Source organism: Ranitomeya imitator, chromosome 5, assembly GCF_032444005.1.
Source record: "Ranitomeya imitator isolate aRanImi1 chromosome 5, aRanImi1.pri, whole genome shotgun sequence".
NCBI lineage: Eukaryota > Metazoa > Chordata > Amphibia > Anura > Dendrobatidae > Ranitomeya > Ranitomeya imitator.
In genome coordinates, this window is record NC_091286.1 from 366160392 (window position 1) to 366172923 (window position 12532).

At 40.2% G+C, this 12532-nt stretch overlaps 1 protein-coding gene across 1 annotated transcript in view; it reads left to right on the plus strand.

Annotated features, from left to right (window-relative positions):
* Nucleotides 1-12532, plus strand: part of B3GAT2 (beta-1,3-glucuronyltransferase 2) — a 239778-nt gene that overhangs the window by 214798 nt on the left and 12448 nt on the right. The window lies entirely within an intron of this gene.

Sequence of the window (12532 nt, forward strand, 5' to 3'; positions counted from 1 at the left end):
GATGGCCAAGTCAATGGCATTACCTACAATCTATCACATGCTATATGTCAAAGAAAGTTTGAATGCAAAAAAAAAAGCAAAAGCAATTGTCCCTGTAAATCCATAGGAAAAATCAATGTGAAGCAGTCATCTGATACATTGTAACATCACTCTGTGCCTGCACCAGTCTAACGTGATTTAGTGGTGTACTTTGTAGTAGGTAATCTTTCCTTTATGTCTCTTGCGCTTGAGGTTTTATCAGTCCAGTGCTGTGCCATCTGTGATAATGGAATTTGTCTTTGCTTTCTATCAGTTTTAAGTTTATTAGACCGGTATTGATTCCGCAACAGTTGAAAAATCCTGGCAGAAAACTGGGGAAGGAAGACTTTTCCCTAACAGAATGGTTTAATTACAAGCACCCATTGTAAATGTATTTGACGTAGCAGAGCTGAATCTGTAATTCAGAATAATACATGGAAATGCTGAAGTGAATCTACTCGTAATTGTAAGGCTGCAGGTAAATTACTATAAATATTCAAAGTTTAATGGAAGCTGTAATTTTAATAAACATTGTGTAAATTAACAGTAGAGGTACTAAAACTTTTCAATCTCTCAAAAGATATTTCTTCTGCTTTCTCCACATATGATCCACTTTTCCCTCTCCCTTCTTTAACATATCTTCCACCCCCCCTCGTTCAAATCTATATTAGCCAATACAAAATGGACTGCAAGTGCAGTGATGTGTTAGATTATGATAAAAAGGTGTAACCTATGTAGAGGGGAGAGGGAGACATAGAATGATCATGTTGAGCTTGGTAACAAGTATCTCACCTCAGAGCTGGATTCACATATACAAAGCTCATTACTGCTGTATAGATACCTTCCTGCTGCTAATTCTGGCCATATGCCAGGAATCAAGATCAGAAATCCCTCTCAGAGCTTTGTGCTGTATATTGGAGACTTGATAATTGCTATTCTTCTCTCACCAGTTCAGAGTCAATTGTAAATTAAGAGATGGCAGAAGGGAGAACTGATGAAAATGCAGGATACAAGTCATATAAAGTCCAGAAATTGTCTTATTCGGTAAATACAGTTGTGCTAAAAAATATACATACCCCGGCAGAACTTTTGCTTTCTTGGCCTTTTTTCAAAGAATATGAATGATAACACCAAAACGTTTTCTCCACTCATGGTTAGTGGTTTGGTGAAGCCATTTATTGTCAAACTACTGTGTCTTCTCTTTTTAAATCATAATGACAACTCACAACATCCAAATGACTCTGATCAAAAGTTCATATACCCTGGTGATTTTGGCCTGATAACATGCACAGAAGTTGACATAAATGGGTTTGAATGGCTACTAAAGGTAACATCCTCACCCGTGAACTGTTTGCTTGTAATCAGTGTGTGTGCATAATGATGAGTGAGTTTCTGGGATCCAGACAGACTCTTGCATCTTTCATCCAGCCACTGACATTTCTCGATTATGAGCCATGGGGAAAGCAAACGAATTGTCAACGGATTTACAGGAAAAGGTAGTGGAACTCTAAAAAACAGGAAAGGGATACAAAAAGATATCCAAGGAATTGATAATGCCAGTCAGCTCTGTTCAAACTGTGTTTAACAAATAGAAAATAAGGGGCTCTGTAAAAACAAAATCACGGTCAGGTAGACCAACAACAATGTCATCCACAACTGCCAGGAAAATTGTCCGGGATGCAAAGAAAAACCCACAAACAACATCAGCTGAAATACAGGACTCTGAAAACTAGCATTGTGGCTGTTTCAAGATGCACAATTAGGAGGCACTTGATGAAAAATAGGCTTCATGGTCGAGTCGCCAGAAGAAAGCCATTACTGTGCAAATGCCACAAAGTATCTCGCTTACAATACGTAAAACAGCACAGAGACAAGCCTCAAAACTTCTGGAACAAAGTATTTTGGAGTGATGAGACCAACATTGAACTTTTTGGCCACAACCATACACATTACAATTAGAGAGAGGTCAAGAAGACCTTTGATAAAGGAATACCATTCCTATTGTAAAGCACAGAGGTGGATCGCTGATGTTTTGGGGATGTGTGAGCTACAAAGATACAGTAAACTTGGTCAAATTTGAAGGAAAGATGAATGCAGCATGTTATCAGCAAATACTGGAGGCAAGTTTGCACTCATCAGCCTGGAAGCTGCGCATGGGACGTACTTGGACATTCCAACTTGACAGTGATCCAAAACACATGTCCAAGTCTACCTGTCATTGGCTACAGCAGTGAAGGTTCTGGAGTGGCCATCTCAGTCTACTGACCTCAATATCATTCAGCCACTCTGGCGAGATCTCAAGCACGCAGTTCATGCTAGACAGCCCAGGAATTTACAGGAACTGGAGGCTTTTTGCCAAGAAGAGTGGGAGCTTTACCATTTGAGAAAATAAAGAACCTCATCCACAACTACCGCAAAGACTTCACACTGTCATTGATGTTAGAGGGGGCAATACACAGTATTAGAAATGGGGTATGTGAACTTTTGATCAGGGTTATTTGGATGTTTTGGTTTGTGATTATGATTTAAACAGAGAAAACACAGTAGTTTGACAATAAATGGCTTCACCCAACCACTAACCATGAGTGGAGAAAAAGATTTGGTGTTATCATTCATATTCTCTGAAAAAAAGGCAAGGAAAGCAAAAATTCTGCCGGGGTATGTATACTTTTGAGCACAACTCTATACTGTATTTTTTGGACTATAAGACGCACTTTTTTCTCCAAAAATGTGGAGAAAAATGGGGAGTGCGTATTATAGTCCGGATGTATGGTGGGGCACGGTGTATAGTCTGGCTGTGGAAGAGCGGCATCAGCGGAGCAGCGGGTCACAGGAGGCTGGAGCCAGCGGCTGCAGCTATCTTCTGTTCCCACTACTGAAGAGAAATGAATATTCACTGCATTTTATAATATTCACTGCATTCACTCTTTTATAATAGTATCTTGGTATGATTTTCTCCCCAACCCCAGTCCTGGTATGCATGGCTCCATCCTTATAATTGGCCCCCACCTCCATCCTTGGATGCATGGTCCCATCAGAAAACATTTAAAAAACAAACCATTACACTTACCTACCGGGCGCTCCCTCGCAGCTTCCTACTCTGGTGTTAGCAGCTGCTTTAAGCTTGTAAGTAGAGCATGGCAGGGATGTCATGTGCTGCTCACAAGCAGAGCACAGCTGCCGGAATATTTGCCAGGACTGTGCGCGCAAAGAGAAGCTAGTATTCATTGCTCTTCGATAGCGCGCAGTGTCAGCCTCCAGCTTCCTGCAGCTGCCGGCGATCACGTATGCCGCTACTTGCAGGCATAAAGCAGTTGCTGGCACCAGAGCAGGATGCTGCGAGGGAGCGCCTGGTAGGTAAGTCTAATGGTTTGGTTTTTTAAATGTTTTGTGATGGGGCCATGCATACCAGGATGGGGATGGGGGTGGGGGCCAACTATAAGGATGGGGCCTTGCATACCAAGAGCGGGGTAGGGAGAAATCATACCAGAATAGGGATGGGGTCGTACATACCAGAATAGGGATGGGACCATGCATACTAGTACGAGATGGGGGCCTGCATACCAGGATAGGGATGGTGCCATGCATACCAGGTTAGGGATGAGGAGCCCTGCATACTAGGACAAGAAGTGGATGGGGCCATGGATACTAGTATAGGGATGAGCGCGTTCATTCCTGAGAGGATAGGGATGAGGGATCCATGCATACCAGGATAGGGATGAGGGATCAATGCATACCTGGATAGGGATGAAGGGGCCATGCGTACCAAGGTAGGGATGAGGGAGCCATGTGTATCAGGATGGGAATGAGGGTACCACATATACCAGGATAGAGGATATTAAGTAAAGAATTGACCACATTATTGCTTCAATTTATTTTTCCTAATTTACTCCTCTAAAACATAGTTGCTTCTTATTGTCAGGTGCTTCTTATAGTCTGTAAAATATTTTATATGCAGAGAACTCCTGGTGGTTCTTGGGCATGGGGGACGTGACAGGTTGCCTTCAAACCAAAAAGCACAGCTTTGGCTTTATCGTCCACAATAATGTTCCACGAAAATTGACCTATCAACAGCTCCAGTGTTTCATGAAGCTGCGTGGACGACACTTTTCAAAACAAGTGTTTGAGAGCCTTGTTCTGGCTCTCATAGACTTGCACTGAGAGTTTGTGACGTAGCTGCCAACTTCCGGCCAAGCAGAAGCTGCCCTTACAAAATGGTGTAGCGGGACCGGCGCAGTGCCGAAAATAAGTGAAGATGCCAGAGGGTGAATATATGACCAGGAGCAAGAAGCTTCTGGAGTGGTTCTATACCATTAGCTAATGTGAGAGGGAGGCCTTACGTTGCTTAGAAGATACTTTGGGTTGAATTTCCTCCATTTTTATACAGTCTGACCATGCATTGGGGAAGTAAAAAATCTTTAGTGATGGTTTTGTAACCAGAGAATAGTCAGAAATTTAATTTGTCCATACACTTTCACCAAACATGTGTTGTAAAAAAATCAGACGACGACGCATGCCTTTTTTAATAAAACAGGTTGCTTACACTTGATTATCATACCATTGATTAAAAAAAAATCAGACTCTAATTTCACCTTCAAATTATCTGCTAATCATAAAGGCTCATATACATTTGCCATCAACCCTGTGATACTGGATCATTTCCCCCTAAAAAGAAAATTAAAGTCTAATATTTAGTACAACCAATGTGAGGTTTAATTCATGGCATTACCACATGGTCTCCAGATGGAATGGAAAAAGGGAAACTGGAATAGAGGCCTTATCAGCGATAAGTCCCACTTTTGTCTTGGATGCAATGATAGCCAGAAGGTGGTCTTGAGACCACATGAAGGGATGATTTTATGAGAGAACGTCACACAGGTCCTGCTACCAGGATTATCGTGTGGCATAATGTATAATTGCCAGATCTCTTTAGTCTTCATTCCAGGTACACTAACAGCTATTACATTGATCTGGTGATGGATCAAGTGGTGCAGCCATTTTTCTGGAGTGTTCCAAGAGCTCTTTTTCAACATAACACTAATGTACATGATGCTTGTGCTATATTGTATAAGAATGGATAAGGAGTGCAGCCTACAGGTTGTGACACAACAATTAAACTATATATATATATGTATATGTATTTCACTCACATATATTATCAACACACACAGGACTGTGACAAAAAAAATTGGCAGGTGTGGAGAAAATGCTGCAAAACAAAAATGGTTTGATAAAGGTGATAGTGGTTTATTTGTATTAAGAAATGAAGTGCAAAGTGAATAAACAAAAAAAAATAAGTCAAATCAATATTTGGAGTGCTCATCCTTCACCTTCAACACAGCGCACCAAAGTTTGATTTTTTATTTATTTTTTTGGGGTACAATTGCACACAGTTTTTGAAGGAACTTAGCAGGGGGTTGTTCCAAACATCTTGGAGAACCAACCATAAATCTTCTGAGTATGAGGGCTAACCACAAATACTTCTGACTCTACATGTAACCCCACACATATCATCACTTCCAGTTCTCATTCTTCTTTATGCTCAAGATTCCAAATCACATTGATTGTATGTTTGGGGTCGTTGTATTGCTGCAAAATGTATCTGGAGCAAATCTTGATTATGATGGATAAATATCTGCCTGTATCTATCAGCATTGTGGACACTTAATTTTAACCAAATCCTCAGCTCCATTGCTGAAATTCTGCATGCAAATAACCTCCTCCATGCTTCATTGTTCCCTGTAGACATTTATTGTACAGTTCTCCAGCCCATAAACAAATCCATTCGGTTACAGCCAAATTTTCTCTCAGTCGAGAGCACCTGCTGCCATTTTTCTGCACCCCAGGTCTTATGGTTATGCGCATAGTTAAATCACTTGGACTTGTCTCCATGCTGAATGTATGGATTTGCGCACAATTATGAGCTGGGTCCGGCTAGTTGCCACCAGTACTCAAAATAAATATTGTCCGCTTTAGAGGGGAAGCAAGCTCGATATGTCTTTCAGCTATCACACTAAGGTTCCTTGGCCAACCAGGTCTTCAAAGCTGCCCATTTCTTGATTTCCTCAATGTTGAGAAATAAAGACAGGTTATCCTTCATGCAATACCATAATTAGACGTGATGATATGGTCCCCACGGAGGCCTGATCACATCATCGAGTCTGTCTGGGAATACATGAAGTGACAGAAGGATTTGCACAAACCTACATCCACAGAAGATACTGTGGTTAGTTTTGTTGATTTAATAATAAACTATTATCATTTCTATTTTTTTAAAGTATTCTTACTTTGTAGCATTTTTTTCCACACCTGCCAACAATTTGTGCACAGTATTGTATACTATATACACAAAAGAGATATAAATTTATACACACGCACACACACATATATATATATATAGAAGTGTGTGTATATATATATATATATATATATATATATATATATACACACATGCACACACACACGTACACACATTCATGTTAAAATTAAGATATAAAAGTATATTTTTCATTGTAAATGTATTAGACTAAATTTAGTAAGCACACCAAGATCTAAATGTATGCCCTTCCTCATGTATCCAGATGTTCCAAAGCAATAATTCAATCAAAACACATTGAAAACAATATTGTTGCCACATTTAAAGCTTACAGTGTAGTTTAATCACTAGTTTATCACAGGAATACATCTGTTTGGAAATGAAAATCCAACACAAAGGAAAATCGAACAATCATGGAGACTAAGCCCATAGTTTATTTACAGATGTTGCAAAGTTGAGTTCTTATTTTACAATTGTGAGAAGAAGAGGGACGGGGGAATCAAAATCTTAATTCTTGTGATCCACGGAACTCCCAGTTACCACACAGTCTATTCTGAAGATACGTGGTAAATAAAGTGGAATAGCCCTTATGAGAAAGTGATGCCAAAATTGTTAAATGGGAAACTGCATAATCTCTCTCTATATATACAGTTAGGTCCATATATATATTTGGACAGAGACAACATTTTTCTAATTTTGGTTATAGACATTACCACAATGAATTTTAAACAAAACAATTCAGATGCAGTTGAAGTTCAGATGTTCAGCTTTCATTTGAGGGTATCCACATTAAAATTAGATGAAGGGTTTAGGAGTTTCAGCTCCTTAACATGTGCCATCCTGTTTTTTAAAGGGACCAAAAGTAATTGGACAATTGATTCCAAAGCTATTTCATGGACACGTGTGGGCAATCCCTTCGTTATGTCATTCTCAATTAAGCAGATAAAAGGCCTGGAGTTGATTTGAGGAGTGGTGCTTGCATTTGGAAGGTTTTGCTGTGAAGTAAACATGAGGTCAAAAGAGCTCTCCATGCAGGTGAAACAAGCCATCCTTAAGCTGCGAAAACAGAAAAATCCCATCCGAGAAATTGCTACAATATTAGGAGTGGCAAAATCTACAGTTTGGTACATCCTGAGAAAGAAAGAAAACACTGGTGAACTCATCAATGCAAAAAGACCTGGGCGCCCACGGAAGACAACAGTGGTGGATGATGGCAGAATAATCTCCATGGTGAAGAGAAACCCCTTCACAACAGCCAACCAAGTGAACAACACTCTCCAGGAGCTCGGCGAATCAATATCCAAATCTACCATAAAGAGAAGACTGCATGAAAGTAATACAGAGGGTTCACTGCACGGTGCAAGCCACTCATAAGCATCAAGAATAAAAAGGCTAGACTGGACTTTGCTAAAAAAACATCTAAAAAAGCCAGCACAGTTCTGGAAGAACATTCTTTGGACAGATGAAACCAAGATCAACCTCTACCAGAATGATGGAAAGAGAAAAGTATGGCGAAGGCGTGGTACAGCTCATGATCCAAAGCATACCACATCATCTGTAAAACACGGCAGAGGCAGTGTGATGGCTTGGGCATGCATGGCTGCCAGTGGCACTGGGTCACTAATATTTATTGATGATGTGACACAGGACAGAAGCAGCCAAATGAATTCTGAGGTATTCAGAGACATGCTGTGTGCTCAGATCCAGTCAAATGCAGCAAAACTGATTGGTCGTCGTTTCATATTACAGAAGGACAATGACCCAAAACATAAAGCCAAAGCAACCCAGGAGTTTATTAAAGCAAAGAAGTGGAATATTCTTGAATGGCCAAGTCAGTCACCTGATCTCAACCAAATTGAGCATGCATTTCACTTGTTAAAGACTAAACTTCATACAGAAAGGCCCACAAACAGCAACTGAAAACCACCCTCAGTGAAGGCCTGGCAGAGCATCAAAAAGGAGGAAACACAGCGTCTGATGATGTCCTTGTGTTCAAGACTTCAGGCAGTCATTGCCAACAAAGGGTTTTCAACCAAGTACTAGAAATGAACATTTTATCTAAAATTATTGAATCTGTCCAATTACTTTTGGTCCCTTTAAAAACAGGGTAGCACATGTTAAGGAGCTGAAACTCCTAAACCCTTCATTCAATTTTAATGTGGATACCCTCAAATGAAAGCTAAAAGTCTGAACTTCAACTGCATCTGAATTGTTTTGTTTAAAATTCATTGTGGTGATGTCTATAGCCAAAATTAGAAAAATGTTGTCTCTGGCCAAATATATATGGACCTAACTGTAGATCTAATTGAACATATAGCAGCTGTGATAATGTTGAGCTTCATTCGGTTAAATGTAACATTTGTATCATTACTAGGGATGAGCGAATATACTCATTACTCGAGATTTCTCGAGCACGCTCGGGTGTCATTCGAGTATTTTTTATTGCTCGGAGATTTAGTTTTCATCGCCGCAGCTGAATGATTTACATCTGTTAGCCAGCTTGATTACATGTGGGGATTCCCTAGCATCCAGGCAACCCCCACATGTACTTATGCTGGCTAGTAGCTGTAAATCATTCAGCTGCCACGATGAAAACTAAATCTCCGAGCACTAAAAAATACTCGGAGGACACCCAAGTGTGCTCGGGAAATCTCGAGTAACGAGTATATTCACACATCACTAATCATTATTCCTACAGCACTTGGACGGTATACAGATGTAGCTGTAGTCAGATTGACGACTGCCGCATTACCCTATTAGCATAGTGGGCCCATGAGCTCTTTGGGTAACATGACCGTTCCCATTAATTTAGAATGGAAGCCTAACCGCTCAATTGCCAGAGCGTTCCACAGACTGAAAACATGAAAAATATCATGTGAAATACATTACCTAATGTATTCTGAATCATACATGTCATCATAGAGGATTACCTGAGAAGAGTGAAAAAATTGTTTTCCAATGTATGACTAATGTTTTTACTGGCCTATACAATATTCATATATTTGACTTGCCTAGATTAATTTCATTTTTTCAATTTTTAACATTAAATTGGTTGTGTGTGTTTCAACTGTGATCAAAGAATATGTCTATTTCATGTAAATTGCTTCCAATAAATATATCACTCCCAACACAACATGATGCGCAAAGCATTAAAGCAATACCATCTGTTTTCTCTGGCCCCCTGAGAGTATATCTTACCTAGCTTAGTTATCACTCATGATGCATTTCTAAGAAAGCATACTGGCACGCTATCTCCGGTAGAGACAGGAGAACTTTTTTCTTCCAACTGAGAAAAACAGCGAGTCAACAGTAGATCAATCACATATTTTGAATGTTGCAGTCTTCTGGCATAGTGAGACTTTTCGGCATTATAAACATCACGTGGTGGGGTGCAAACTATGTTCTCTTCTTGTTAGATAATATATTATAATTTATGTGCCTTCCGATTTCAGAATGAAATCGCAGCATGCTATGATTTTTTTTTCATGGACAGATTCAGTCAGTGAAAAAAGTTGTGTGTCAGCACTGTCCCACTGAATAATATTGGTCCGAGTGCTATACAATAAAAAAAAAAATCAGAAAGCACTCATCCAATGTATACGCTGGTGTGAGTGAGCTCTTAAGGTACCTTTACACTAAACGACTTACCAACGATCACGACCAGCGATACGACCTGGCCGTGATCGTTGGTAAGTCGTTGTGTGGTCGCTGGGGAGCTGTCACACAGACAGCTCTCTCCAGCGACCAACGATCAGGGGAAAGACTTCGGCATCGTTGAAACGGTCTTCAACGATGCCAAAGTCCCCCATTTTACCATTGTAAAAGTAAAAAAACAAAACAAAAAAACACTACGCGGCCCTGCGCTTAGTAACCCGATATTTACCCTGGTTACAAGTGAACACATCGCTGGATCGGCGTCACACACGCCGATCCAGCGATGACAGCGGGTGATCAGCGACCAAAAAATGGTCCTGATCATTCCCCAACGACCTCCCAGCAGGGGCCTGATCGTTGGTCGCTGTCACACATAACGAGATCGTTAGCGGGATTGTTGCTGCGTCACCAAAAGCGTGACGTTGCAACGATATCATTCACGATATCGTTGTGTGTGACGGTACCTTTACACTTCTTATTTAAGGCGTTATACTCATTTTCAGATGTTTCCTGCAAATATTTGAACACTAACATAACTGTGAAAAATTCACTTTCTGACATACATTCTGCTCTCAAAACATGCTGAATCAATGTCACTAACGATGCATTATATAAATTATCTAAAAGACAGCTTTAGTAAATCAGCCTCAGAGTGACAATATATAGGTGACATTTTGGTTGTAGAGGCACAGAGGCCTACGATAAGAGGGAGGTCCTCAAAAGCTTCCGCCACAGCTGTGGTGTATATTGTATCCCAATATGTTATTTTTTTATTGGAAGTTTTTGAGATCTACATAAGAGCACTCATTTTAGTACATGATACATATTTTCATATTAAGTGCTTCCTACTGACACCGAGTGGTTCATCTACAAAATGTAATGTTCCTTTCTTTCCCCCTAAGCATTGTGACCATGCCCATGTCAAGTTCAATTGGCACATTAATTCGATTTTTAAAATGCAGCAGCAAAACTCCTCCACCTTTCTTATCCACATATATTACAAAGTATGGATAACTATTAATGTTTCAGTGAGCACCTAATGTAAGATAATCTAGGGGCACCAATTATTAAGCACAAAAATGGATTTTTAAGCGCCAACGTTGAAAGAAACTTTGTAGCTACAAAGCAACGATTATTAAGTATGGAAGAGTTAAATCCTTTAAAACAAATCCGGAAAAAAACGCTGAATATTAGGATATTTAGCAGAATAATTGACAAAGTGATCACATATGAATTATTGCTCATACCTCTCTATCCTGAATTCACCTTAGCCCTCAGGTTTCCCTCCTGCGATCTGCAGCCTTATACACATTCACACATCCGTGTGCTGACCGTTATGTCCTCACACAGCACAAGGACGCACGGAGTTCCATTGATCCGGACTCATTTTGCCAATCAGAATAGGCCATTAAAGTCTAAGGGGATCTATTAAAATGGAAAGGTATCTTGCTAACCTCAGTAATCCATCAGTGTCTCATCTGATCGACTGCCAAAATTCAATGGATATTTTAAAAAAAAGGTTCCGTTTACCTGGGTCAGTTAAAAAAAAAAAAGAAAAAAGCTGGATAAAAATGAGAGAAGAAAAAATGGTTTGTATCGATGGATGTGAAGATGGAAATTAATGTGTGCATAGAACTGCTTTGTGTCAAAATGAAATATACTTATTCATCATCAATATAGTAAGAGTATGTACCATAGTTTTCGGGTGACTAATAATAGCACCAAATCATCAGGTCATGTATCAGGACACACAGGAGAACGGGATGAAGCAAATCCCTTACATGGAACCTGTCATCAGGTTTTTGCCACCTAATATGAAAGCAGCATAATGTAGAGACAGACCTGGATACCAGTGATGTGTCATTTATAGGGCTGCTTGCTGTAGTTTTACCAAAATCAGTTTTATCTGCAGTTTGCCAGTCCTCTCTATGATGAACTTTGTCGAATCCCACCCCAGGTTGATGGCTGATAGCTTTCTGCCTAGAGAAGCACACAGTCTCTTCTGAGGTGCTGATGGACGGGATGCAGGACCCCAGGTAGAAGCATACAGTAATTCACTGCGCATTCTTATTTCCGATGGGTAGCACCAGCTATGACGTACTTCTAATACAGCCATGAACGCCGACGACTTTTAAAACTTGAACACACACTCCAGACAAACCAGATTTAGGAGCACCTCTTCACTCCGCATTCAGGTATATACTGATTGTGCGGCGCCTTTCACTTATTGACCTCCGTGCCAGTCTCCTTCCATGCTCCCTTTATACTCTAAACCTCACCTGGGATTTTCTATCAGTGTGCTGAGGCCATCTCCTTCCTCTTCCTCCATGAGCACTTGTGCCGTCAGTGTCAGTACACACTGCCGCATTGTTATATTCCTCTCTTACTAATGGGGTCCTTTTTGCTAACCACGGTGAGGTGCTTAACATGACCCTAAGTTTGAACTCCAAGTGGGTTTGGATATGTCGAAAGAGCCCCGAAAGCATGCCCTAAAGTACAACTACTGTATAACCACCTATGTACAAGTCACTTATTTTGGGTTTT